This window comes from Barbus barbus, assembly GCF_936440315.1.
Source record: "Barbus barbus genome assembly, chromosome: 19".
NCBI classification, from domain to species: Eukaryota; Metazoa; Chordata; class Actinopteri; order Cypriniformes; family Cyprinidae; genus Barbus; species Barbus barbus.
In genome coordinates, this window is record NC_136747.1 from 20,563,851 (window position 1) to 20,590,403 (window position 26,553).

General features: G+C 38.2%; 1 long non-coding RNA gene across 1 annotated transcript; it reads left to right on the plus strand.

Moving 5' to 3' along the window:
- Nucleotides 1-5,670: 5,670 nt before the first annotated feature.
- On the plus strand, nt 5,671-17,046 carry LOC306884909. Its single transcript, XR_013785495.1, has 4 exons — nt 5,671-5,865; nt 6,771-6,843; nt 15,523-15,676; nt 15,864-17,046. It is a non-coding gene; the product is annotated as an uncharacterized lncRNA (long non-coding RNA).
- Nucleotides 17,047-26,553: the final 9,507 nt, after the last annotated feature.

Genomic DNA, 26,553 nt, shown 5'->3' on the forward strand with positions numbered 1-26,553 from the left:
GCTGTTAGATACAGTGACAACCCACATTCAGACTTGAAGAAACCTTATATTTGTAAAGACAAAGCAGCATTATGGATTGTTGTATATTTATAGCAATTATTAATGTGGGTTAACATAAATTTCCTATTGTTCATTGCTAATTCCTGTTAATCATAATTTCAATTTCTAAAACTAAAAATGTTAAAATGCATTAGCATATGTAAATATATTCTTCTTGATTTTAAAAATGCTATGAAAATGATGGTTGCTAATTTTGCACCTTACAGTACTTAAAGTAAGATTCTTGCACAAAATAATAATAACGTATACACATTTAGAACAACATGAGTGTAAAAGAAGTGTCATTTTTGGGTGAAATAGCCTACTCCTTTAACCCTCAGGTTCCACAATTTCCTCGTAGAGTTTGAAAATGTTTTTTTCATTGTCGGGACTTTTAAATAACAAATTGAATAGTTTAGTAATATGTACCGTAATCATATTTTCCCTCATAAATTATGTTTTATTTTATTTTGATGTACAGTGCAATATTTATTATATTCTGTAAATGTATGTGTCATTCTAGCAATATAAAAAGAGAGGGTCTGATAGAGACGAGATAGAGGGAATAAGAAAGAAGCTCGGGCACAGTATTAGCTAGAGAAGGTTTATTATTCTCTGCAGCACTCAATCAAACATTGGCCCTATGAACAGAGAGTAATGCTAGAGAATCAACCTCAGGGCTTCTGTCTGTCTTTCGCTCTGTCTCTCTCTCTCTCTTTTATTCCTTACAGTGTGTGAGTGGTATCCATCTGTCAACTGTCAGTGCCAGTGAGAGATATCCAGAGCTGTCACATCTTGTCAGCTCTCTGAGCTGACGCCTTTTGCAACTGCCTGGCCAACACACACATACACACACGCACCGTCCCCAATGATGGCCAGTATGCAGGCGCACTAAATGGGGAAATAATGTGGCTGAAAGAAAGAAAGCAGATAAAAGCCGCATAAAAAAAAATTGTGAGCCGGAAGAGGGATGGCAGGAGCAGACAGATTGTACAGAGGGACGATGAGTCAGATCCAGGCTGTAGAACTCTGTGGATGAGAGAATGAGTTGGAGAACCATCAAAGTGCCGTGGACGGGGGGTTATACGAGGGGCAGCGGGCATACGGGCAGCATGAGGAGGATTAACGGAGAAAAGCTCAGAGATGGTTTCAATGGCCGTGAGATGAAAGGGACGAGTAGATATATGACAAATACATAGCCTGTCCCTCTTCAACACACATTGGTCATCCGTTTCTCCTTCAGTCTGCAGATTAATGTTCTCGATAGAGTTTCTAAGACCCGCGTGACTTTGGCGTTAGTTTGAATGGCTGTTAAACGGCTTGATGTAGCTATTTGGCTCTAGTCCCAGCTCTTAAAAATTATCTCCTTCTCCTTGTCTACTTTCAATCATTAGTGAAGATCTTCATAAGGTCTGGATAAATAAAAGCAAGACAGGTTCGGCTCCTGCAAAACCACTGTCGTTTTCCAGCGTCTAAAATTGAAGGAGGAAAGGATCTTTTTGGAAAAGAGCAGGACATTCCCACCTGACTTCCTGTCTTGATTTCACTCAACAGGAAGCAAGAAGTCAGGTGTGGCCAGGGGAAACACAGCTACAGCTTATGTTTAAGACATCCATCCCTGGGGCCCAGATTTGAAGGATTAGTTCACCCAAAAATTAACATCTTGACATCATTTACTCACCCTTATGTTGGACTGAACCTGTATGCTGTTTTTTTTTCATGTTAAATAGAAAGTTGCTTGTCTAGATTCTTCAAGTGGAACTACATGATGATAGTGTGTTGATCTTGAGGTAAACCCTCTGACACTGAAAGACTAAAAACAGAGGGTCAGGTGTTTAAATAATGTGTCTTCACTATCTGACACAACATAATGATGAGAAGTACTATGTTCAGAAAATGTGCAGAAAATGGGCGTGTGTGAGAAAGAGAGATAATTCAAGATTGAGAGATGACGTTGATGTATATGTGAGTTTTGTGGCACTTGACAGTTTCCACATTTGCATCTGCTACCTCAGCAAAACTGATCTTCACCACTCAGAGTAAGGTGTGTGTGTCTTACACTGGCAAATGTGCGGTTGTACTTGATATTAAGGGATTAGTTCACCCTAAAATTAAAATACTGTCATCATTAACTCACCTATTTATCTATCATATGGCTTCAGAAGATTGTAATATATGTATGCACCATTTTCATGGCGCTTCTCTTTTTCAGTGCTTAAAGGAACACTCCCCTTTTTTGAAAATAGGATCATTTTCCAACTTCCCAAGAGTTAAACAGTTGAGTTTTACCGTTTTCGAATCCATTCAGCCGATCTCCAGGTCTAGTACTTTTAGCTTAGCTTAGCATAGATTATTGAACCTGATTAGACCGTTAACATCACGCTCAAAAATGACCAAAGAGTTTTGATATTTTTCCTATTTAAAACTGGACTCTTCTGTAGTTTCATCATGTACCAAGACTGACGGAAAATGAAAAGTTGTGATTTTCTAAGCCAGGGCTTCCCAAACTCGTTCCTGGAACCTCCCCAACACTGCACATTTTTCATGTCTCCTTTAACAATCACACCTGATTCAACTCATCAGCTCATCAGTAGCAACTCCAAGACCTGAAATGGGTGTCAGACAAAGGAGACATGCAAAATGTGCAGTGTTGGGGAGGCTCCAGGAACATATTTGGGAAGCCCTGTTCTAGGCCGATATGGCTAGGAACTATACTCTCATTCCGGCGTAATAATCAAGGAACGTTGCTGCCGAAACCATCGGTGAAGCAGGCGCCATGATATGACACAGTGCCTGAAAGTAGTGCCCAGCTAGGTAACTAGTTATGATATAGCTGTGGACTTCTTTCAGGAGCTGCGGACTCTTGGGGAGTTGGAAAATGAGCCTATTTTCAAAAAAAAGTGGAGTGTTCCTTTAAGAATTGAAAATTACCTCAAACAAATGGCTATGATACACATAAACAGGTGAGTAATTTTTTTTTTTTTTTTAACTATTATGAGAATTAGAGTTTGTTGGTGAAATCTTGTTTAACTGTTCAGATTTTCTCACAGGTTCACTAACTTTACAGTGCTTTTTTTCCTTTTCGGTGTTTGATATTTAAAACTGCTATCCACTTTCATTGTATGTAAATGCAAAAACAGCAGCTCAGACATTCTGCAGAATTTCTCCTTTTATGATCCAAGGGAGGTTTGGATGCCACTGTCAGTATATGATGACAGGATTTTCGATTTTGAGTGAACTATACCTTTAAGGTTTCTGATGATTAAACATGTTTTGTGAAATTTTAAGTTAACAGTTGTGAGAATCAGAAAGTAGTAAATATGCTGTTTGTGTCGTTTGTAGGTAGAATATGTGATTGTGCACTTTTTTTTTTTTTTTACAGGTTAGTGACTTTTATAGTGCTTCAGCAGCTCAGATGTTCTGCAAAAATTTTCCCTTTTTTGCTCCACAGAACAAAAGTCTTACAGGTTCAAATTGACATCAGGGTAAGTAAATAATGAAAGTATTTTAGTTTTTAAGTGAACTATCCTTAGGGTTTACAGGTTCACTGCATTTTTACAGGTTCACTTCATTTATAGTGCCTGACATTTAAAATCACCATCTACTTTCAACAGCAGCTCAGACATTCTGCAAAATTTCTCCTTGTGTTCCACAAAAGAAAAAAGGTGAGTAAATAATGACAGTATTTCCATCTTTGCAGTGAACCATACCTTTAAGGTTTCTGAAGATTTAACATTGTTTTTTGAGAGTTAGAAAGTCTGCAAGAAAGTAGTGTAGATGTTGTTTTTGTAGTTTGTATGCGGAATAATGTGTGATTGTGCACATTTTCTTACAGGTTCACACACACGCACCAGGAGGGATCTGAAGCCCACGCGACACAGACACCTCAACCGAATGTAAAACAAACACACTCGATTTCACTCTTCAAAAAGACGTTCACCACCTTCAAAGCCTTACGACGAAAGCGGAGCGGAACGCTCCAAAACACAGGCAACAAACAACTCGTTTGTACATTCTCCTAATTCCTCTCCGACGGGCCTCAATGTCTTTCTTCAGCAACAGACTGTTGGGGATCACGGCTTCAACGATGTGGTTTTAAGACTCTGCCGTCTCCCCTCCCCACTCCTCCGTATCTCTGTGATAAACGCCGGAGCAAATTCAAAGCCAAACAAACACGGATTCAAAGAAAGATTTTCGTGGCAACTTAAGGAAAGCGCGTGTTCGTGACAATGTGTCGCCGGGGAGTTTGTTCAGTCGGTGCTCTCTCAGATAGACCCTGGCTGCTCATCCTGAGCAGGGAAGTGCATTTGCTTGATTATCATTAAAAAAAGAGAGATGATGTCTTCAGAAGTCAGCAGGGATATTTATCAGACTCGCAGTTGGAGACACGATGGCGTGTCTCTTCTAATAGAACAGCCTCAAGGCTCTGGGCCTGTGTGCGCAGGTTATGATCCCATGAGAAGTGAATAAGTAAAGCACTGACTGATCACATGTATTTACTTCATGCTTGCCTTTTGTCCTGTAATGAATATCAATGAATGAAATGGCGAATGTGGATGGGTATGCTATTAGATGGCATACTTATTCAAATGAATATTACTGCAACGTGAAGTGGTGCAGACTATATGACACAACAGATAAGGCTTTTAACATTTAGCATTATAAACCATAGTTCATAACAAAATAAAACAGTCAAGTCATAATAAATTACTAAAGGATCTCGTTCAGCAAGCTGAAAAAGGCTGCTTTGCTGGTCTTAGTTGGTTTGAACTGGCTTAAAGTTTCTTAAAGCATTTCTTAAACCTGTTCAGCGTTTGCCTGTTTGCAATCCATTTTACTTCAGTCACTGACATATTCATGAGTAAAAATAATATTCACTGAGAACAAATGGAGGCAGGATATTTTATCAGCCTGGGATTTGTGACGTGAGCTAAAACAGAAAGTCATTTAAACAAATACTACATATAATTTTAATATATACTGATGAGTCAAAACCAGGAAAGTTTTAATTATAAATGCAGATACCATGGTAATTTTTCTTTACCATGGTAAAGGAAATGTTTGGGGCTAAATTTAAGATCACATGTTTGTGAATGAGAAATGAATTTATAATGATGCAATCAAAGTTAGGAAGATTTACAACGATTCCTTTTTTATTACGAGCTGCATGCGTTCTCTTGCAGACTAGACTGTGAAAGCACCATAAATCACTCTATTTTTATAGGTGTATATATTTATTTTATTTCCACGACATACTTTTACTACTGCTTGCTCAAACTTCATACAAAACAAAAGGAAAAACAACATGACCTGTTATCAGTTTCTATTCAAAATCCCATACCTGTCTGAAAGCAAATGTTCAGACAAGAAAGAAAAGCTCACAAAGACGGAGAGGAGGGAGCGCCGCAGGAAAGTTCCACATGCAATCTTTTTTGTTTGTTTGCGAGTGTAAACGCAGTTGTGATGAAATATTGATGCTCCCTTCCAAACTGTCTTGTAAGTCGTCTCCGTTCTTTCAGGCTTTCCATCTGTAGCACCTGAGGAAGAGGACGGGAACGCCGAGCTGTCAGGAGAGATGAGCTCACGCTCTCTGCGGCAGGCTGTCAAATGCGACACATCCTTTTCAAGAGCAGACACAAGACCAAACTTCCGCTACTCCTCCATCTTTGTCTCTTTCTCTATCGGTGTTGTTATCTTTCTTTCTTTCTTTCTTTCTTTCTTTCTTTATCTGTTCTTCTCCTTTATGCTTTCTATTCGAATTGTAGGACAGTAGCTAAAGCAGTTTTGTCCATCATGTCCTATGGAATCAATGTTCTTCATTTGCAGGTAATGAACCGTTTTTATGGAAGCGAGTTATAAAAAACAGTTCACCTTGCTCATTAAGGCACAAACAGTGTTATGGGACCAGGGCATCAATCCCCCAGGGTTTTTATTTGTTTTTGTTTTTTTGAGGAAGCACTACTGCCAGTTCTAGCTTATTTGGTGCATGTGCTGACAGAAGACCAACGAGCAGAAAACACCCGATTTTATATATACACCAAGGAAACATTTCTCATTTTCATATAGTTTAATGATGTATAAAATAAACTGAAATAAAAATTCATTAAAAACTACACATATACATATATATATATATATATATATATATATATATATAAACTAATAAAATGTAAAAAAAACTTGCTAAAACTTTAAGTAAAATTTAAAAACTAAAACGTAAAAAAATCTGATGCAAAATATTAATAAAAAAATGGTGATACTAAGATAGCATAATATTATATTATGTTATGGATGTTCAGGTATATTAATATTTTGCTTCACTGTAAAGCAGTCTTACAAGTTTTGAGCAACATGGGGGTTGGTGCGTCACTATTTTTCCATGTAAAGTAAATGATCTGTGGGAAGTGTGACTCATTTGGAATTATCAAATTTTTATTTATGTAAAAGAGTGATTTCTTCCGCAGTGTTTTACGCTTATTTATTTGTTTATTTATTCATATTTAACCTGCGATAATCATGCAACCTCTGTTTTAAAGATACAAGTCATTTCATGTAAAACTGAGAAATGTGAATGTGCATGAAGCTTCTGAAAAGTGTCAGATGAGAAATGAAATGGTCATTGATCTTTTAGGAGTTAATTGTAAATTGTAAATGAAAACATACTGTAACTTTCATAAAAAGACCATCTATTGAAACTAAGCTGCAAAACCCGTCTCTTTCTGATCTTCCAGTCACATTTGTTGCAGCCTTCAGGATATTCAGGACAGAAGAAAGAAAGATGTACAGGTTTGGGACAATATAATGGTGAGTAAATGTCAGTTTTTCATTTTTGGTGACTTGTCCCTTTTAAATTAAGAACAAAATGAGGTATTTTCAATAGAAATGCTGATTCAAATATTAAGTAATTCGAAACAAAAAAGACACTTCATATACCTCAGCTCCTGACATCTCTCTATTTTCTTTGTTTGTGCTCTCTGTTATATTACTGCCGACTATCATTTGCAAAGTGTTGTCTGGCATTTGTGCTTTTCTCTATTGGCTTTGCATGCTTGGCTAGCTGCGCTCAAACCTCTCAGCAGAAGAGACCTAGGCCTTTTTTAATAAGGTCCCTCATGAGAAATCTTCCTCATCTGAGCAGGAGTATGTCTAGAGGGCAGTTAAATAAGAAAAATAGAAGAGGTAACAGAAATAAAAAGATGAGGAGATATAGACAGAAAGGAGGAGAGACTGACGAGGGAAGGGAAAGAACGTGATGCGTGATTGAGTTTGTGCAGTCTGCCTCTATGAGAGGTGAGAGCTGCTCTATCAGGGGACAGGAAAAGGCATTCAAAGTGTGACATGTTTGTCACGGTGGGCGACATTGGCATCTGTCACGCAACCTTTGGCAAAACTTGCAATAACCCTCTCCGTTCCAGAGAGTATGAGACAAAAAGAGACTTTGAAAATGAGAGAGATTTGCAGAGTGCTGCAGTCGTAGTGTGCAAGCTCAAGGGCTGCAGTGCTCACGGGGACACAGGTCTGAATCCACCCTGTCCTGTCTGAATAAATTCATCCATAAAGCCTCAACATTTCTAAATAAGAAATTTTAGAGTAAAAAAGAGATCCCTTGCTTTTGTATTTTCTATGGTATTCACATTTGGCACTTTGTGATCCTGACTAGGACAAAAGAATCAAAATGATCCGTTTCCTTCCTAATTCATGGAAATGGAGAGGGGGAGGAGGGCTCCTGTCAGGAGGGAGACATGGAGCGCTGGTCAGTATATCAGGGAGTTTTAATTAACAGCTCAGTGATGAGGATTGAAACAGCCCTCATGCCGTTTACCACTCTACAGGACCGGATCAAACCAAACCCACCGCAGCGGGGTTGATTTTGTAAGTCCGAGAGTGTTTGAGTGTTCAGAATGTACCATCATGTAACTGAATATATTGGTTATAATCACGAGACATTGCCCATGTCTGTTTTATTGTTGTTTTATTAGAATTCAAATTATTTGTGCAGCACTTTGGTCAACTTAGTTTTTTTTTATAAGTAAATATAGTATTATATTGTAATAATACATTTATAATAATCAGTGTGAAGAACATCTTTCTTGAAGTATTGCTAAGTCTCATTGTAGTGCACTTTTCTGTGTCCATTCATCCTAAATAGTTTAAAAAGTAAATAACGCCACCTCCCTTGACATCTCGTTGCTCATGCGCTCTCTCTCTCTCTCTCTCTCTCTCTCTCTCTCTCTCTCTCTCTCTCTCTCTCTCGCTCGCTCTCTCGCTCTCTCTCTCTTTCTCTCTCTCTCTTTGATGAGCCATCTATAAAAGACTGGCACTGAAATCAGCAGCATTTGCATATGGTAATTATTCTGTGAATCAGGCTACCTTTATTACTACCACAGAAATCTACTGTCAGCAGACAAGCATACATCACTGCATCGAGGACATACAGTGCGTGTATATCTACATTAGTGCATGGTCCAGAAGAGAAAGATTTGTAGTGCCACTAGAATTATTGTATTCCTGAATGCAATCTTCAAATACCTGTCATTAATAGGAGCTGCATTTGTGTGTCCTTTCTGTACATTTATTAAGCAAGAGTATTCAAGAAGCTGTGATATGTGATATGCAACCCCTTCAGTCATGAATATATTCACAATAGAGCACAGCAGGGTCTTACTGCTTTTAGAAAACTTTTACTAGAATATAAAAATTTGGACACAAATTTTACCCAAAAACTAGAATAGTTCACAAAAAAAAATAAAAAAATTGCTCACTCACCCTCAGGCCATCCATGATGTAGATGTGAGCCATCCAAGATGTTATTTATTTTTTTCTTCATCAGAACAGATTTTGAGAAATGTAGCATTAGGTTCACCAACTGATCCTCTGCAGTGAATGGGTGCCATCAGAATGAAAGTCCAAAGAGCTGATAAAAACATCACAATAACTCGCAAGTAAACCACACAACTCTAGTCCAGCAGTTAACATTGTAAATCGAAATGCTGCATGTTTTTAATATACAAAGTCATCATTAATATGTTATTAACTTTAAACCACTGCTTCAGTCCAAAATACAGAGTCTGCTATCCATAATATATATTTTTTCTCCAGTGAAAAAGTAATCTCGTCTTAATTTAAGAGAGAAATATGAACAGATAAAGCATATTTTACAAGTGATTTTGATGTTGGTTGACTTCTGAAAACAGATTTCTCAAACTCATTTACATCTTGGATGTCTTAAGGGTGAGTTTTTGGATGAACAATTCCTTCAAATAACTGACCATCAGACGGTGTACACCAGTGCAACGATGTGTTCAAACACACAACAATGTATTTCTGTAAACTGTTCATTGTGCATATCACACACGTACACATGCATACAAAAGGATGTAGTTTGCAGTCATTGTCACTAATGGTGTTTGCTGTGTGTGCCCCGGAGATGGTCTGATCATTTACTGACAACATCATTATCTGGAGCTTATTGATCCTGTCATACTGCTGGGAACAATAGCACGCATACATGCACACACACACACACACACACACAGTCACTGCTTCGCTTTAATTAATAATTAAAGCGACACTGTTCATTTCTGAAATTGTCAGTAAACATCTTGCTCATGTTTTTATTGTCGTCAGTTAAACACAATTATTACAGACATTCAAACCGAGACACACAATTGTACATTCTGCGGTGATTTATATTGTGAAATCTGTCAATATCAGCAAAAGTCAGGTTGTCTGCACTGTTGTGTGACCGTCATATCACTGGCCTGCGGTGACTATCCATTCAAGTTTCATGCAATGAAAGCATTTGTCAGAAAGCATCATTTAGACAAAGCCGTTTCATAGATTTTTTGTTTTATCATGTTGTCGGAGTCATTTGAGGCTTCGATAATAATTTAATATAATGAAAGTTCAATTTATGTGAGGCATAATGTATATTCCTTTTGGTTGTTATTATTACAAAATAAACCCAGACATGGGGATCAGAGCCATGCAGTATTCACATGTCAATATTCACTGAGAAGACAACATTATTATGGCAGACAAGTAAGAGATTGAATAGACCCAGACATGGTGATCAGAGCCATGACAAGTGTTAAAAATCAATATATTGTTGGCATCCTAAAATGCCCCAAGTTAAGAAGTTGTGTGTGGTTTAGCAAGGTGCATTGAAGCTCAGTGGGATTTAATTATATGGTGATTTTTTTATATATATATATATAATTAATTGTACAAAATTAACCATTACATGTAGTTCTAGCATTAAATAATTATAATGGCTATTAGTTAAGACCGTAGCTCAGTGATTCCCTTAAGATTGTTTGCATTATTCATGTAGCAGCATATTATACGCAACATATTATGATATAGGCTGCAGCGCAACCGTTGTTTGGTTTTCAGGACGTAAAGGAGGCACACATGCACTCGTCACCAGGGTAACGCCTCACTGGATTTATTATGGGATTGTGTTGCTTTAGAGTCTGCCCTGAGTCCTATATTGCCTCAGCATTGACGCTTGCAACCTGCGCTCATGGGACTTCAGTCCAGGAGTCATACTATTAATACATACCGGAGAGTTTTACTAACATTCATTTACTTTCTCTCTCTGTCTCATTCTATCTATTCCACCTAGACTAGCATTTGTAGGATTGAGATGCTTTCTCTCTTCCTACTATGAATATATTCTCCTATATTTGTATTCTGCTTCGTCTGCTATCACTGTAACACATTTTTAGTAATTTTATTGGAAAGACAATGTAAATGTACTTAATTTAAAAAGCTGTTAATTGGTTAACGGTAAAACAATTTTATATTTAGCAAGTGGATACATATTGTGAAGCTGTAAATTATTAGGCACCAAATTAAATGTGATGCGTAAGACTTTTCTTGGTTATGTTTCTTACTTTTGTTATCACATATGTACATTTGGGATACGCAGATCCTCTCTGAGTAGTTGTTTTGTCATGTTTTATATAATTTGGGATACATGTACATTATTGTTAAAAAGTTTGCGGTCGGTAGATTTTTCAAAAGAAGTCTCATATGCTCGTCAATGCTGCATTTATTTGATCAAAAATACAGTTAAAACAGTGATGTTGTGAAATATTATTAATGTTTATAAAATAACTGTCATATGATCCTTCAGAAATCAGTCTAATATGCTGATTTGGAGCTCAAGAAACATTTATTTTTTATTAGTTGTGCTGCTTAAAAGTTTATGGAAACCATGATACTTTTTTGTAGGAATTTTTGATGAATAGAAAGTTCAAAAGAACAGCATTTATTGGAAATCGAAAGACCAGTTTTGATCAAATTTATAATGCATCATTTATGGGGGGGTTATCAGTTTATCAGTATATTTAAAATGACAAAGCAGGTAGTTCAAGTAGGTTGTTAAATTAACATTATATAAATTATATAACAACAACAAAAAAAAAATGCCTAAAACATTGTCAGTGCATTTTTACAGTGTGCAGTCTCTCATCATCTCCCTTAACTTTCTGTCCCATGTTTTCTTGTTTTTTTGTTTTTTTTTGGATCTGTCGTCTTGTTCATTTGCACACTCCTATTCATGCTCCCTCTATCCTCTTTTCTTGCACTCCGTTTGTTCTTGGTTCTCTCTCTCTCGTTCTCTTTCTCTCTCCTCTAAATGGGAGAGAGGAGAGCTCATGGCCTATATAGAAATCCCAGTGGGAGTGTATGAATCGCAGATCCTCTCTGAGTAGCTGTTTTGTCATGTTTTATATCATTCAACTAATAAAAGGCAACTCTGTTTACTAACGACTCGGCGTCCCATAAGAGCATTGTTCTAAATGTACTGCAAACACAGTTGTTTGCTTCAGAACATGTTCTCTCTTTCCCCCGATTTCCCCTTCTTTGCACAATTTGCAGTCACGCTCTCTTTCTTTGTCTCGCTCTCTGATTTTCTCTCTCTTTAAAGTGCGGTACTGAGATAAAGTATAATTGAAGAGTACTGAGCTACCATCCTGCCAGATGAGGAGATTTGGCTCTGGAGAAAGAGATCTTTAGAAATATGCTCGCTTTTGCAGTGGAATTATCTTGTCCTTTTGTATGTACAACTGTTGTGTGAGTTTTACGCCGTTTCCTGATTGGCCGGCATTTCGGTCCTCCAGGGCATGGTCAAGATCTGCTTTCTGAAATGGGCTATGATGTCGTTTGCCCTACAGACTACATTCATATGACGCGTCTGATTATTTGCAATGCAACAAACCGAAGTGAAACCTTTCTGAAAGACGTTAAACAATATTCCATCATTCCCAGAGGAAAATGGAATTGCTCTTTCATGGCTGAGGAGATGTAATGGAGGTTTCAGTTATGTTTCCTTTACGCTTCCACTTTGTTTCAGATGTTTCTCCTATTGTAAATGCATTTTGATATTTGTACACTACCATTTAATTGTTTGGGGTCAGTAAGATTTTTTTAATCAGCGAAGATGAAGTAAATTGATCGAAACGTCATTAAAGGCATTTATAATGTTATAAAAGATTGTTAAACAAGACTGTTCTTTGAGTGTTCTATTCATAAAAGAATCCTAAACACAGTAACAGAGTTTCCACAAAAATCATCAGTAATAAGAAATGTTTCTTGAGCAGCAAATCAGTATTTTAGAATGATTTTTCAAGGATCACGTGACTCTAGAGTAGTACAAGACTAGAGTAATGATGCTGAAAATTCAGCTTTGCCATCACAGAAATAAATTACATTTTAAATTACATTTAAAAAATAGATATTTTAATAATATTTTACAATATTACTGTTTTTACTTTATTTTGATTAAATAAATGCAGCCTTGGTGAGCATAAGACTTCTTTCAAAAAAATCTTACTGACCCTAAACTTTTGAATAATATTTTAATATTGGTAAAGCACATATAAAAAGCCAGTACTGGTAAATAATATACTCTGAACTTTAAATAGCATCGAGTGTGCTGATTTTACTTGGATGCTCACAAATCAAAATTATTTTATTTTCCACTTGTTGACTTCACTTTTTGCACTTAAAAAAAGTTATATTCAGTTTGATCTTTTCTATGGATATCCTGTTCAGGCTTTTTCTTTCCATGAATTAGGAATCTATGAGATTGAATTGCTGTATATGAGAGACTATTGAGATATTAAAGCGAAGTGTGATTGTGTCGCAGCGATTCAGCATTGAATTGCTTGAACAGATCTATCCTCCTCAAAATTAAAGAGAATTTACTTCAGAGAGATAGACAAAAAGCAAGAGACCAGAGGAGAAAGAGGGAGAGTTTAGATGCAACCCGATCAAAACGTCAGTCAAAGGCAGCTTTGATGTATTTTTTTTGTGTGCACTAAAATGTGAGGAAATGCATACAAGAGCACAAATACAAGGCAGAATTTCTCAGAACTTCAAATGCCCTCCTAATCCACTTAACCCGACACCGACTGCTCTGAGAAAATCTCGCAAGACCCTCAAACGGAGAGTCTCTGGAAACGCTGTTTCCACACCTGTCCCCGTTTCCATTCAAACCAGGTGTGGGATAAAATCGGTGCTTCTCTGTCCAAGTGACCCTGAGCTTCTCTCGGCGGTTTTAAAGAGAGCTCCGAGAGCTTTATTGCTAAGTGGGCCTCGCCACACTAAAGTGGCCGGTGACTGTGTTTAACAGGACCATTAAGAACAGACAGACCGATCAATACGGTGAGGGAACAGGAGAGAAATGAGATGTGTAGTTAGTGCATGACTGTCCCGAGGTGTCGGCAAATCTTAAACGCACCGATCCCTCTCTCATCCTATTATTCTTTAATATACCTGACTCTGCTACAATTAAACCCAACCCTCTCAGGGCATAATACGCACTGACCGTAAAACTGAACATGCCAACATTTCTTTACGTTTGATTTGCAACCAGACATATCTTATACACCTTATAAATGCAGACAATTCCTTCCTAATTAGGGATAGTGTGCTTTAGTGATTAAACAATCTGAATTGAGCTGGATTTATAGCCATTTGTGCATTGATCTCAAATCAAATCATTGATCAAATCACGTATATATAGCTAAAATCAAATATGGTGACGCATCAATAACATACAATAACAGCAAGAACCAATGAGGTTTGATGTGGCTGATGTCATATTTGTTTTAGGCTCTGCATACAGTGATTTCTTTTGATTCGAGAGTGAAGTAATCACTGAAAGTTTTGCTTCAGAAGAATTGGATTAAACCTTGGAGTTGTATGGATTACTTTCACGCTACCCTTATGTTTTTTTGTCTTTTTTCTTGGAACTTCAAGATTTTGGACCACATTGATTTTTGTATAAACAGCTGTTCAAAACCTGATCTGCAGAAGAAAGAAAATTTTACAGGTTTGGAATGACTTATTATAAGTGATGACAGAATTTTCATTTTTAGGTGAACTATTTATTTAAAGAGCCTTGAAAACCTCAGTTATGAAGGTCAAAGATAAAGAAAGAAAGAAATCTGGATTGAAAACCAAACAATTGTAGATTTGGACTACAGATGCCACAATCTGTGAGAGGCCACCTTTGTACCCTTGAGCAAAGTAACCCCTATCTTACTCCATAGAGACTGTCCTCATCATAAAAAATGTAATGTACTTTGCTTTTAGATACAAAGGTAAAACAAATATAGAACTTGGGCCAGTATTTCGAACCTCTACAGGTACTTTACATCATGAAACTGATCGGTAGAGTAATGGAGGTCACCGGAGAGCTGTTGAGTAACTGTGCTAAGTACTGCTTACAGATCCTTGATATAAGGAAACGGTTCTTATGGTGGAGTGGGTTATTAATCTAGTTTTGTTTTGCATTTTGACTTATTGTACTGTCACTGTGTTTGGTAAGGACATTAAAAGAAATGGTCGAGACCTTGACAAGTGCAGTTTTCGTTCTTGTGATGACGCATTTCCTATTGAAACAGGAAGTTTACATATTTAAAGTTGCAAGTGGAAGATCTTTGATTCTGTGACATCTGTGTAAAATGACATATCGAAAATTATAGGGTGGAGATTTGGTTATATATATATCAGTTGATGATTGGATGGAGGCAGATATGAATGCAAGCTTGCAGTCAACTGTAAGAAAAGAGACAGGTTTAAGCAGACTAAATGATTGTAAAAAAAAGTCTAGCATTAATCACCAGTGAGAAGACATTTTCATTACGAATTACAAGGTCTGTTTTTAATAAACTTGTGGAATGTGTTTTAGTCTGATTTTCCCAAAAGAGAAATACTTAAAAAGACTAAAAAAAATACTTCTTGGGGTCCCAGTCCAAAGTTTTTTTTTACTGACCAGAACTGCCTTTTCTTTAGTAGAAGCGTTCGAAACTCTATATAGTGTTTTTAGATGCTACAGACTTCACCAGCACTACTGCGAGCATTTGTGTGTGTGCAAAAAAGCCCAGGAAAGTGTGTGCCTGCCTGTTTGACTGTTTACGTGGAGCAGTAGAGCTGATATATTTATTTCTATCTCTCTCGCTTCCTCAGAGAGTGGTGTATGAAGCTGTGTTTGCCTGCGGCAGATCCCCCTGGCAGTCTCTGAGAGCTGCCATCTTCTTCTGCCAGCCCTCCATTAGGCCTGTAAGGTGTGTCAGTCAGCGCTCGTACACAGGGGCTTATGGGAAGACGTGAGGAGTGAACGGTAACTTGTAGCGCGCACACACACGACTCACCCACACATGCCAGCGTGTGTCAAATTAGGACAAGCAGGGGACAATTAAACTCTCTGTCTCTTACACACTCCCTCACACAAACACATATACACAAAGTTGGCTGTGGATGCAGTTGTCTCAGACCTCTTCCTCTTGTCTTCTCGTCTCTTTCTCCAGGTGATTATATGTACTGACTACTCTACAGTATGCAGCTCTACAGTAACACACTGTCCTAACCAGGCACGATCAGCCACGCTTCTAGACTGTTTACAGTGGGTGGCCGCAGTGAAGAGTGTGTGATGTGTCAAACTAGGTTTATAAAATATTTCACTGAAAGCATGTGTCAACAATAAGAGTGCTGTATAGATGCTTATGTGTAAAATATGCATTCTGCAGATTTTTTTTTTTTTTTTTTTTTAAAGGTGACTTACATTGTATTCATGGAATATATTTTAGCAGTGGTATTTTAATATAATTTATATACAATTATAGTGTTTTTTTTTATATTTGAATTGACTTTTTTTCTAATTTTGATCTGTGCTTTTGTCATTTTTATCATTAACTGTATTTTTATTTCAGTTTCAGTAATATTAGTACCTGTACTTCAACTTGGACTTTTTAATCCAATTATTTGCCAAGCAACGTTATTTTCCTTTTTTCGTCCAATATTTATATTTTATTCCACTTTTTTTCCAAAAAAAAGCTTTAGTTTTAGTTAACAATAACACTGTCTAGAAATCAAATCTATGACTTTGGTCTATGACTCCTTGTTTGAACTACAATAGTAATAAGAGTAATAAACTCAGCAATTATAGAGCCAACATCTGAAGTGAACTGCACAACTTCACCTGAGTCTGAGAACAATAACATTATTCAGCCAAATTCTGCCAAAGTCTGCTTACTCTACTTAAAAACACTTGCTGTCTTACAGACAGGGAAAAAGAGACTGTCTCTAAAAAGTGGCTTACACCTGTGAGTTTGCTGAAAAGAAAAATCTCTCTGTCGTCTCTCAGCAGGATATGTGCAGTTCAGCTAATCATATTAGCTTGAAGAAATCATGCAATAGTTTGTTGAAGTTCATTTTAAAGGAGTTTGTATTGTACCAAGTGGCCTAGACTAATTTTTATGGAAAGGGCTAGTTCAATGTAAATTCCAATGTCTTTCCAAACCTGTATGACTTTCTTCCATAGAACACAAAAGAAGATGTTTAGTGGAATGTTCATGCTGCTCTTTTTTGACAGTGACAGTGACTGCTGACCAAAAGCTTTCAAGCTCTAAAAAGGTCAAAATAAAAGTTGTATCTTTGTGTAAAAATTATTTTGTGTAAATTACATTTAATATATATTAAAATAGAAAAGTTATTTCCAATTGTAATGTCTTAATATTTGATCAAATAAATGCAGCCTAAAGGTCTTTGCACACTGAGTCCGAAATTTTCGTATGCGTTTTTTTCATACTCGTCATCCAAAAAATTTGTCATGCACAGAAACCTTGCAAACTCAGTCCAATGTGTATTAATTAATCCGTTGCAAAAAATTTGCATATCAATACAAAATGGAGTCTTGCGAGGATGATTTTTGTTGTTCGATCTGTTGGATGGACCCAATATTTCCTCTTTCTTTTTCTCTTTTAAAGAGGAAATATTGGGTCCATCCAATCCTGAGCCTGTGTAGAGAGAAAGGAGAGTTCCACCTCCTTATCAAGGAGCTGCGGGATTATCCAGAGCAATTCAAACTTTATATTTATATATTTATATTTATATTCCATCTCTTTGTATTCTGCTCTTTGTTTGTCATACAGTGGTTTGTGCTGCGAGATGAAGTGGATCAACTTGTCAGACGCCATTCTGGATTTTGGCATTCGCTTGTACAGTGGCTCTGAATTGTCAAAACACCTCTCAAAATGCTTGCTACAGATGCAAAAAAACACAAAAAATTTAATCCGATCTGAATTTTTTGGTGACGGATGAAAGTTTCAGAGGCAGTGTGTAAACATGATTGACATAACGTGAGGTTGTATTTAATTTTTAACGTGTGAAAATTTCGGATGAGAATTTCAAACTCAGTGTGCAATGGCCTTTAGTCAGCATGAGAGATCCCCAAACTTTACAATGAAAATGTAGATCTGTGAGTATATCTCTAAAAATATACAGTATATCTCGTGAAGGAGTGTGATATGGTATGTTTTAGAATATGCGGAAGTGCAAATGAGAATTGAGAGCCCGTTTTTCTAGTGAACACCTTATTTTCCAGTCTGTACATACAGGTTTGGAATGTCACGAAAGTGGGTAAATGATTATATTTAAATGAGTATTTTCATTACTATATAAACTGTCCCTTTAAAACAGTGGACTCAGCAGTAAAACTTAAAATGTGAAACTATTTTGATAAGTTTTTCCCCCTGAAGTATGTGTGGGTGGTCTAAATGTGTGCAGTACTTGTTTGCCATTACTATTTGAGAGCCAGTACATCAGGAGTCAAGCAGAACAATGCATACGAGTTTCGAATCAAAAACTTTTGAATCCTCTTCACACATTTATAGCATTTCTACAGTCTCAACACTCAAACTCTTGACAGATCTCACTCTGTCTCCATCCGTGTCTCTCTCAGTCTCTTTTTCTCTCTTTCCCTGTGGAGGAGGCCTGCCACATCTCTCCTCTCTCTTGTTCTTCACTGTTGTTCATGGATGTGGGGGCAGTACAGTATCAGATAACTTTATCCTGGGCCAGTGCCAGTATTTTGCGCATGCAAATGCACACACACCAGCTGTGTGGGTGACTCGGCTCCCAGGCAACGGCAGGAGGTCAGGTAGTCCTTTGCATTGCATGCTGGGAGTGTAGGAGTGTGGGGGTGTGTGACAAGTTATTTCAGCTTTTGTTTAAAAACATGTGCAACAGTTTTGCTAAATGGCCAAAATGAGTCGCGCAGGAGGAGCTGTGGACTGTCGTCAAGTTAAGCGACTCAACTTTGTGTTGAGTTATTATGCTTCTTTTTATATTAGTTTTCGGCAAGATGAAGAAAAGACAAGATGAAGACTAAGTGCATTCAGTTTGAACCGGCGGCTCTGTCAGATTGCTTGAGTTCTTCATGAAGTCTTTGTAATAATCCATCACTCAGGACTATCACGCTGATATATGACTTCCATTTCATACACAACATAAAATGTTGGTCACACGAGGTTCATACGGCGTCGTCGGCTTTGCTTTTAATTATCGAAACCTCGCCTGATCCTGCTGTTCACATCTCCCTAAATATTGATTTGTCTGTGGAGCACAGCTAAATCAGTCAGCGCATTCAAAGCATTGATTGTGGGTGGTAAGAAATGAGACAAAAAAGGGAAAAAAAATTGTAAGAATTGTTTCTGTTACCATGACAACCATCTCTACAAAAATGCCTTTGGCCCTCAGGTCAGGTTTGGATGGGGGTTCGGACAGCTCATGGAGAACAGGTTGAATTCACTCAGCCTTGCCCAAAGCGATGTCACTTCTTTGAGTGCAAGGATGCTAGTTTGAATTTTTTAATTATATTTATTTTATTTTAATTGTATTTATAAAGCACCTTTCAGTTTGTACACACACACACACACACACACACACACATATATATATATTATATATTTGTACTTTTAAAATTAATTGGTCACACCACAGGACTAACTATTAAAGTGTGCATTAAATTGTGCAAATCTGAATAAAGATTTGGATGAAAAACCAAGTGGACATGAAATTAAAATTGATCAGTGCATTTTATATTTTAACCAAAAAACATGTTTGTCAGATGATTTCAACTAGGTCTCGCAGGCTATTAATTATTGGCAAATTGCTATTTAGAGATTGTTTTGGCTTCTTTTGCAGGTTATGCACTCAAATTTAAAAAAACTTACCCTCGAGATGTTCTCGATGGTTAACTTGACCTTCATGTCCTGGTCAAAAAGCTTCTTCAATAATGTGTGTGGACAGAAACTCATAGCAACCTTGCATTAAGGTCTTGCTCCAGTTTAAGTAACGCTAACTTTTTACGATGCAGAAAAATCCAAACTGACAAAATCTGACAAAAAGATGTGTGTGTGTGTGTGTGTCTCAGGATGACTAAAATATATATATATATAATGAATACATTTACATTTATTCATTTAGCTGACGCTTTTATCCAAAGCGACTTACAATTGCTATATATGTCAGAGGTCGCACGCCTCTGGAGCAACTAGGGGTTAAGTGTCTCGCTCAGGGACACATTGGTGTCTCACAGTGGATTCGAACCCGGGTCTCTCACACCCTCTCACACCAAAGGCATGTGTCTTATCCACTGCGCCATCACCACCCCCATTTTTAGTATTATTATAATTAAACAATCTAGCTCTTATGTAAATTGAAATGCAGGAAAACAAATATAAGAAGCAAGATATAGACTCGTAGTAGAATCATATTTTTTTTTTCAAGATCACACAGTTGTTGAAACCTCTGAAATCATGAGGTTTCTCTGAAGTGTGATCATTCTTTTAATGCATAAACACTCCTGGTTTCTGTTAATTGATCAAATGTTTGACAACAAGCAGCATTTTAATAATTACAGCAGAAATACTACAAATATATATGCTATATAGAGGGCCTTTGAATGTAGTGTTGGAGTCAGAAGTCAAAAAGTTTGAGAACAACTGAACAAAATAATGTTCCTCCTCCATAATATAAATTTTATTTTAAAAACAAACGTTGTTAGAACTTTTCTTGACTGAAATAGAACTGAAAACGCTTACCAGCTCACAGTAATGGCAACAGTAGCACAGCTCAGTACAGCTTATTTTATTAAGTCCATAATATGGTGACTCTAGGCCATTGCTACCTCAGTACTGTCTGTCTGAGGGTCGCCGTGACAGCTGGGGCTAGACAATACCTCAAACTGCTCCTGACTGCCACCTGATGGCTGGGCCAAACACCTTCCTTTACTAGATTAACCATTGTGCGTTTAACAAAGGGAGCACAGTGTTACAGCAGCGGCTGCGGTTCAAGAATACGACAGTTCTACAAAGTGGCCTTTGTTAGAGGAGCTGCAGTTGGTTCAAGCATCCAAAAAATAGCAGATGGATTCAACTCTTTGAGCCTTGGGCAATGAACACGTCCCATTAAGTTCTGTCCCTCTATCACAAACACATAAAAAAAGCCTGCAGCTGTCCTACTCTCCCAAACTCCATGTGTTGCTCTGGATTCATGTACTCTTTCTGTCTCTCTCTTTAGGCCTTCTGGACATGTCTCTGTCTTCACTGAGGGACTGGCAGTAGCATGAAAGGAGAAGCTGTTGCACAGTTCTTGATGGCTGTACACTAATTGCTGACCCTAACAGGTCCAATTAGAAGCTACACGCGCCCCGCACAGGCCCAGGGGACTACACATCCCAGCATGCCGAGCACTGAAACTTTCAGAGTGACATGAACAAGACAGCAACCAGACGTGTGCTCTTTCTTCTTTTTCCCACCATGCTTTCTCCATTGTAAGTCACAGGCTAGTTTGTGTGGGCTGAGAGGCAGATCCAAGTGACTTTTTATGGGCTGCAGATGCAGCTCCAGTTGGAGTCTTTGGTACTTTACTATAAACAGAGATGATGAAATTACAGAGAATCAATAGTTTTCAAAAGTACATGAACCGCCAGTCAGTTTTACAGCTGTGTCGCTTCTGATTATACAAAAGGAGCAGTTTAAAAGTGAAATAGCGATATAGGAATGCGAGGTAAGTTATATATATATATATATATACAACCTCCGATTTTTGTAATTGCGCAAACTTTGTACATGCAGGTCACATATGCACTATGACTTCGTTTTGCACTAATCTGTTGTTCCACAAGGTGGCAGCACTGGCCCTGACTGTTGTTTCACAGTAGAAAATAAAACTAAAGAGATGAAACAACAACAACATAACACCAGCGTAATGTCATGTCGACCACCTGCGTTCGCACACACTATCAAATGGAGTATATTTTGAAAGGCTATGCTTTCAACTGTACAAACAAAGTATGCTTTGGTCTTTAGAAGTAACATATGGCACTTTTCCACTGCATAGTACGGCACAGTACAGTTCAGTACGGCACACTTTTGGGGGGTTTTCCACTGGGTACAGTACCTGGTACCTGGTACTTTTTTAGTACCACCTTGGCCAAGGTTCCAAGCGAGCCATACTGTTACCAAAACGTGACGTGTAAACTCTGCTGATCACTGATTGGCCAGAGAGAATCGTCTCTGCCTGCGTCATTGAACTTGAGGCACGAGACACGACAGACCCGCTAGATTTAAATCAGCACAGCCAGCGAAGGATCGAACGCAAATGTTTTGAATGGGCGCACCTTTTTTAACAACCAAAAATGGGTGTTTCGTTGTCTGTTGAGGACGTACAGACGTCTCTCTCGTTGATAGCCGAGGAGCGGATCCAGCGAGAGCGCGATGGAGCGACGAGGAATTAAAACGTTTTTCAGGAGTCACGGCAGTAGAGGCGGCGCAACTATAACGACACGTAATAATAATCCCGCCCACTCTAAAGCGGTACTAAACTTCAGTGGAAGCACAAAATGAGCCGAACTGAGCCATGCCATGCCGTTCTAAACCGAGCCGAGTCGTACCACGCAGTGGAAAAGCGCCAATAGTAGTCAACCGACCACATTGAAGCTTGTTGGTTTGAGAAAGTGCTTGCTTTTTTAGTGACACATGCATCAGACAGTCAGTGAACGGGCTGCAGGCATGACGCTGATACTGGTTTGATGGAGCTATGCTAATGGACCTTTCCTGGTCCTGTCTATCTCCAGTGCTGATCTGGCGGTCTCTAGCAGCCCCATATGGATCCCATTATGTCTCGGCTCTGTCAGAGAGGAATTACAGGGCATCAGGCATGAGAACATGATGACCGTATCAAAACGTTGTCATGTCCTCTCCGCAGAGCTCTGATGTGGTACGCACATATTGCCCTAGATTGCGGCATGGTCGCTGTCCACCCGATTCACAGGCAAATCAATGGCATTATGTCTTGTAGCCCTCACAATCTTTACACCATAGACAAGTCCCCAGGGCCTGGAAATAAACAACTGCGATGGGAATAAAAGCCAGCCCAAAATTGTTCAATGGAAATGCTTTTAGAATAAGAAGCATTGCGTGTAATTATTTGTCAAAGTTAGGTACAGAAACCATTTGTTTTCTAAAATGTAACTCTATCGTTTGAATTTGTACATCCATCTCGCTGTTCGTTCCTCACTTGAGCTCTAAGGCTCTTGAATGAAAAATGAAAAATTCATTCAAAGGACATTGTTTGTTGATTGATTCTCAATATGGAAAATTAATCTGAAATCGTATAGATATTTTATTAGATGCGAGTATTTAATAGTTTAATCTTGAAATAACATAACTGATTGAGCTGTTGAAGCTCATGCGGTATTACATTATGTATAGATGATGTATTTTCCTCAGCAGTTAGAGGGAAAGACGGCGATGTTAGCGCACAAAAGAGAAAGAGTTGAGAGATCAGCCCCATTTTCTGCCATTTACAAACACCTTGTTTAGTTTCCCGTGTTTACCGAGTGCCTGCACGTTGATTCTCCTGACATTGACGCATCGCCATGGAAAAAAAAGAAGCGGAATACATAAATAACACAACAGCGACACTGCTCTGTAATCCCTTTTGTTTCGCTGGATTTGTTCTCTTCATACGCTAAAGCAAACAATCCCCCATAAAAAAAACTTGGCTTGGAACTTTCCCCCCTCGACAAGCCCCCTCCCTTTACGCCCGTATGTGAGAGAAAAAGATATTTAGTGACTTTGATATGTAAAGCTACAAAATCTTACCTGAGGCTACACAATCATCTCTCTTCCACAATCCAGTCAAATCAGGAGAGAGAGCGAGAACAAAAGAGATAGGATAGGACACCGAAGAGCAATGCAAATCTCGCTTTCTGATGAGAACAACAAAGAAGGGGGGGGGGGGTGAAAGGATGGATGAAGAGATTAAGGGGAAGACAAAACCCACATTTGGCCGGCGCTGGATTCGGAACGCTGCTCTCTCTCGCAGAAACCCAGTCCGTCGTTCTGAGATGTAGATTTCCATTAGGACCCTGTTATTAAATGCAAAGGGTTAAAAGCGAGAGCTGTGAGGTGAAAGTGGACAATAGACTAAATGCTACATGTGCTCAGGGCAACACATCAGACTAATTTAACAGAGCATGCCTCCGTGATGTAGAGGTCAGATCCGGAGAGTTGTGCGTCCCGAAACCCACGATGCTTTTTTTTTTTTAATGAAACAGGCAATGGAAAGAATGCCCGGCCATTTAAAATGCCTGACCCTGGACTTTAACACAGCACTTGTAAATTAGCCACACAGACAGCCTTAGCCGAAAGGTCACGAGCGTGTTTTTCTGCTCCTCTTTCTTTGACATAATCTAAAACGGAGGGTCTGAAATTAGCTTTAACCTCCCGACTGACACGTTTATTTACATAACCGCTATGGACAGAGGGAGCGGCTCCACGCTAGATCAAAATCAACACATTGTTTTTGCCACGTCGCGAGCAGTCGCCCAGTGACCATCTCAGAGTGGCCCGGGGATATTTGTTGTCAAGACGAGAGCTCGGCAAAGGGCTTCAAATAATCTAATCTGGTGCATCTAAGTGTGTTCTGTCCTAACGCGCCTCTGACCCCATTCTGTTCTCATGGATCCTGGCGGTGGGGGCAGAGGGGGGCTCATGCGCGGCGGGCTAATCCGCTGAGTCAATAGCGGCAGCGAGCGCTTGCGAATAAACCGGTGCTGTGGTGGTGGCACTATCGCGACTTGGCTTGACTCTAATGCCAGTGTCTCCTCAGGGGAAGGACTTTATTTCAGCATCATTAAGGGAGGGCTTCGGAAAAACATTAGCGTCAAAGTGCGTGAGCTTTTATGGAACAGCACTGAGGAAGAGCGCGAGGAGAAAACCTGTCACAGCAGTTCTGGTCTCTGCGATCGCATGAGAGTGACCTGCAGTTTTAACTCTGTCAAGGCAAGAGTCTGGAGGTTTCCTGCATCCTTCTGCCTTTTGATAGCGCATGTGAAATGCAAGAATAAACATGTCGGCTTGGCACACAATCCGTGTCCACTGGGCCTTTGCGAGATGACCTTTGCCTGGTGAATGTCGGACTGAGTTTTTAAGCATTATACGCATTCATTTGAGGCATTATTCATATTAGTGCACGCGCACAAGGTTTTGACTGTTATTTTTTGTTTCCTTGAGGATGTCAAAGACCTTTTTGCTAGGCATGTATTTAATTTTTTTGAAGGAGGCCTCAGTGACAGTCTTGGTTCACTGAAATGTGCTTTTGGTACCCTATTTCTTTAATATGTTTTATTTTTTCAGTGTTGTATTACTATTATTATTATTATGTTTTTAAATTAGTATTTTAAAATTAACTGGTTAACAAATAAAACATTTTAATGGAGGGGGAGGGGGGGATTTCAACCAGCATGTCATGTGAACAACATCTTATCATTATTAAATTAGTACAATTTAATAGAACATTTTTAATTAAGATTTATTAAAATGTGTGTATGTATAATTAAATATCAAGATTTATTAAAATTATGTAGTATTTGGACAAGATATTTATATTAAGATGTATTCATTAATTAAATTTTTTCAATGCACAAATGTATTTAATATATATAATTGTGTGTGTGTGTATATATATATATATATATATATATATATATATATAAATTTATTTAAGTCACGTTCAAGATCCACTTGGCTTACTAATTCAAGAGGGCACATGACACAGTTTGTTGGGTAGACTGTGTGTGTGTGTGCCCTCATGTGTGCGTTTTTTCATACATGTAAAAGACTTCCGTTTTCGAGTGATTGATTAGATGAGTGAGTAATGTGTGTGAGTGTGTGTTTAATAGTTAACGCAGCAGGGAGTGGACAGAAGGGCCAAGTGTGACAGGTGGACAGGCATGATAAGGAGAGAGCGGTGCAGCCCAGCGCTCAGCAGAAGCAGAGCCCAGGAGAATATCCAGCCAAAAGCAGCTAATAGCTGATACTCATCAGAGATAGAGCCGCTGAAGATTTCCTGTCTCTGTGGAATAGTCTGTTCATTCAGCTCCAGCCCAAATTGTCCTCCCTAAAAATGTACTGTATTTCGTACAGTCGTGAAAAGATGTTGTTAATCAAGCTTTATACAAAAGGACAATTAATGTTGGGACTGAAGGAATGTGCCATGGTTAGTATAATTTACTGCTTACGCTTTGCCCCAGGTTAAATTGTAATTTTTTTTGTGTGATATTCACATATGCAGTATAAACTGTATGGTGTTTGTGACTGCCTATAGGATATCACAGATCACTAATTAAATCTCTTTCATTTCACTTTTGTTTATGGATCAGATGAAGAGTAAATCGAGATTTTCTGCTTTACAGTTTTCACATCAGTGTCTCAGTGCAAACTCAGCAATGTTGTAACTGCAAGAACAAGGCATGGTTAGTATAGTTTTTACTTTCTCTGTGATCCGTGTTAATTTTATGTTTAACTTTATGCTATTTTTCACTCTCTTTAATTTCTCAAATCTTTTTATTAGACAAGAATGAGATTAAATGAGAGATGAAATTGAGCCTTTCTGCTTCTCAGGTTTTACAGATCTTAGAGTTTAAAAAAAGATGTATCAAACTGCTCACATTTGGTAAAAGAAAAGTGTACAATCAGAAGTGAGTAATTTCAATATGAACTCAGACGTTACTCATTCAATTCAGAAGAAAAAAAATCTGTGCTATGCCATTTACCATCATTTTTATAGCTCTATACTTTTACTGCATATCAACAATTGACTCATTTGTTTCTATTTTTGTTTCTTAAGGGACAAGAGCAACCCACTAAA